Source organism: Elephantulus edwardii, unplaced genomic scaffold, assembly GCF_000299155.1.
Source record: "Elephantulus edwardii isolate Elephantulus edwardi_28Jun2011 unplaced genomic scaffold, EleEdw1.0 scaffold00470, whole genome shotgun sequence".
Lineage (NCBI taxonomy): Eukaryota > Metazoa > Chordata > Mammalia > Macroscelidea > Macroscelididae > Elephantulus > Elephantulus edwardii.
The window spans coordinates 43,378-47,448 of NW_006400220.1; the positions used below are offsets into that span (position 1 = coordinate 43,378).

The window sequence follows — 4,071 nt, forward strand, 5'->3', positions numbered from 1 at the left end:
CTCCATATGATCAAAAGGATTCAGGCTGAATCTTTCTTTAAAGTCTGTTTCTATTGTTATATTGCCACAGTCCTTGTCAAAACCAGTTCTAATTAATCTTCTTTGTCAGCGTGTCCTTTGCCATTCCCTATTACTCCTCCCTGAGAGATTCCACCCTGTTTTATTACAAAATGGGGCACCATATTCTCTTAGCTACTTCCTGCTGGAAAAGGGTATTGTAGGTTTCAGGGTGAATATCTTCTCTCACTACTCTAAAGGGCCCCTTTTGCAATAGGAAACACATAGACTATTGTGGCAATTGATTTTGGAATATAGATGCACTATTATCAATTGTGCTTAGAGATACAGGTTCATATCCTTGGAGATGCATCTGTGGCAACCTAGAAGACACAAATTTAACAAGTTAAAAAACATATGAGTCAAAAATTAGAATTCCAACTAGAGGTTCTAACCATGGCAGAAACCAAGTTACAAAGGAAAAATAGTTCTTAAATTATAAGGCTTATTGGCTGTCACTTTGCCTATTAAAACCTGTAAAGGTTTAGGAACCACAAGATGTAGAAGCACAACTATGTCATTTATTGTGCTTAAGTCCTGGACCAGCTTCCATTGTTTTACAGCGAGGAAGTCCACATGCAAGTCAAAGATGGAGCAAAGAACTGCTTATAAGCTTTTCCATCAATTCCAACAACTAAGGAATAGTGGGAAGAGAGTGGACCTGAGAAGGCTTATAGGGCCGATTAATAGACTCCTGTGTCCAGGAGAAAATGGATATACTTACCAGCAACATCAGTGCTCACCCATGGCTGTTCTGGGAGGACCTGAATTGTTTAAGAGCCCTCCCTTGTTTCCAGCTGGGAGCTGGGACCTGGTAGTCCTTTGTTGGCCATGAGGACCTGATGTGGGCTGCCCTTGGCCAAGTGTCCCTTAAGATCCACATTTAAAGCAAGTGAGTGGGAGCTTCCTCTCTACCCCCTTGCTTACCTGTGGTGACACTGCCTACTGGAGTGTCCCAGCTTTCCACAGTGGAAGCAATTCTGACCTCCTTTATTGCCCTTGGGTGGCACCATTCATGAGCAAGACTTCCTTTTCCTGACACAAGCCCTAAACTGGTAGCAATAATTGCCCCAATAATTTTGGCCATTCTCTGGCCTTTTCCCTTTAGATCCCAGTTGTTAAAAGAGGGAAAAATTTAAACAAATATATTAATAAATAATTTTGAACAATATAATTTTTTACGCTTAAGGCTAGTAATATTATCAGTATGATTGTATGAGTAATTTCCAATCCAAAGAGATACATGTTTTAATACAGTTCCTAATTTTCGTAAATGTTTTGGTAAGAAAAATACTGTATATGTGGTTACAGTTCCACTATTCCTCCTCCATGACATGATATAGTGTTATTAACATAAGCAGCTATAAATCCATTGCCTTCCTTACACTAACTTGTGTTTTGGTGTTTCTATGCTGATGAGTGGAACCAACAAGGCTCCAATCAATGACGCTTCCATAGGAAGTATTAAAAAACTCACCTTTGCTTTTCTCAACACTGTCTCCAATGTATCCATTCTCGAAGAAAGGTAAAGGAAGCAACTGACAGGGAAGAATATCGGGATAACCCAAAGTTGTTACTGGTATTTCCATGAAAACTATACCCTTGAAACATCTACTAAAGAGATATATTGAACAAAATTTTATAAAGTCAATGAACTACTTTTAACAAGGGAGTATTGGAAATATATATTATCTGTCATTCTGCAGCTTCATCCCCTTCAAAGTGTGGCCTCTTTTCACTCATCTTGGGGTTTCACATTTCTGGAGGGCACCCACAGTTTTTCTGTGCCTGTAGAGATATAAGCAAATCCTCGCCCCCACCTAATCACAAATCTCTTTTTCCATTCATTAGTTAAAGGACCCTTATATATAATATATAGGCCGATTCAATTCTTTAGAGGATTGTAATACCCAATATCTTTCAGTTGGAGTTTCTCCTTTTTCATTAGCATTCAAAAAATAAAAAGTAGACAGCCGACACCTCGTCCGCCCCGGAGCACAGGCCCCTTTGCATAGTCACCGCCGCCGGTTCACACCCGCCACCCCCAGCTCACCATGGATGATGACATCGCTGCACTCATGGTCGACAATGGCTCCGGCATGTGCAAGGACGGCTTCGCGGGTGACGACGCCCCCCGGACTGTCTTCCCCTCCATCATGGGGCACCTTTGGCACCAGGGCGTAATGGTGGGCATGGGCCAGAAGGACTCCTACGTGGGGGACGAAGCCCAGAGCAAGTGAGGCATCCTGACCCTCAAGTACCCCATCGAGCACGGCATTGTCACCGACTGGGACGACATGGAGAAGATCTGGCACCACACCTTCTACAACGAGCTGCGTGTGGCCCCCGAAGAGTACCCTGTGCTGCTGACGGAGGCCCCCCTGAACCTCAAGGCTAACCGGGAGAAAATGACCCAGATCATGTTCGAGACCTTCAACACCCCTGCCATGTACGTCGCCATCCAGGCCATGCTGTCCCTGTATGCCTCTGGCCGAACCACTGGCATTGTGATGGATTCCGGCGATGGGATCACCCACACTGTGCCCATCTATGAGGAGTACGCCCTCCCCCATATCGTCCTGCGTCTGGACCTGGCTAGCCAGGACCTGACGGACTACCTCATGAAGATCCTCACTGAGCAAGGCTACAGCTTCACCACCACAGCTGAGCAGGAATTTGAGCATGACATCAAGGAGAAACTCTTACGTTGCCCTGGACTTCGAGCAGGAGATGGCCATGGCGGCTTCCTCTTCCTCCTTGGAGAAGAGCTACTAGCTGCCCGATGGGCAGGTCATCATCATCGGCAATGAGCATTTCCACTGCCCCGAGGCACTCTTCCAGCCCTCCTTCCTGGGCATGGAGTCTTGCGGCGTCCATGAAACTACCTTCAACTCCATCATGAAGTGTGATGTTGACATCCGCAAGGACCTCTACGCCAACACAGTGCTGTCTGGCGGGACCACCATGTACCCAGGCATCGCCGACAAGATGCAGAGATCACAGCGCTGGCCTCCAGCACAATGAAGATCAAGATCATCGCTCCCCCTGAGCACAAACACTCCGTGTGGATCGGCGGCTCCGTCCTGGCCTCCCTGTCTACCTTCCAGCAGATGTGGATCAGCAAGCAGGAGTACGACGAGTCTGGCCCCTCCATCGTCCACCGCAAATGCTTCTAGGCGGACTGTTTAGTTGCATTACACCCTTTCTAGATAAAAAACCTAACTTGCACAGAAAAAAAAAATGATGAGAAAAAAAAAGTGAACAGGGCTTTTTGTAAATTAATTCGAGGAGACGATATTAGTACCATCGCATCTGCCCCCTTCTGTTTTTTCAACATAGTTTGTAAAGTCAAATTAGCCTGCCCTTGGCGGTTATATGGAATACCAGTAATATGATTAATATTCCATTTTTTAAGAAACTCTTGTATTTTCTTAGAATTATAAGTAGGAGTATTATCAGTTTTAATACTTGATGGAAGACCCATCACATTAAAAGTTTCGATTAAATGTTGAATTGCATACTCTGATTTTGTTTCATGGCAAAGCAGTGGCCCATTGAAAGTCTAAAAAAATATCAATAGTATGATGAACATATTGGAACTTCCCAAATGATGGAATATGAGTAACATCCATATGCCATAATATGTATCATCTGTCACCTCTAGGACTGACTCCTTTTTCATAAGGTGGTGCATTAATGGGGCCACATTGAGGACATCTACACACAATCTTTTGAGCTTGTTGCTGTGTAATTCCACATTTTTTCATCATTCCATTAACATTCAAATGTGTATGGAGATGAAAATCTTCACTAATTTCAACATTTCCTATCAATAATTGATCTATTTTATCAAAAGCCCTGAAGGCCTGGGTTTTTTCTTTACATCTCTACTCTCCCTTCTTTCTTTCTTTTTTTAAAAATTATTATTAAATTTTATTAGTTTTAATGAACATTTACAGAGATTTTGGGTTTTCATTCATTCATTCATTGTTGCACTGTTTTCTCTACCCTCCT

At 43.4% G+C, this 4,071-nt stretch overlaps 1 pseudogene; it reads left to right on the plus strand.

The window, feature by feature from the left end:
* Nucleotides 1-2,111: 2,111 nt before the first annotated feature.
* LOC102856736 lies at nucleotides 2,112-3,233 on the plus strand (annotated as a pseudogene).
* The last annotated feature ends 838 nt before the right edge of the window (nucleotides 3,234-4,071 follow it).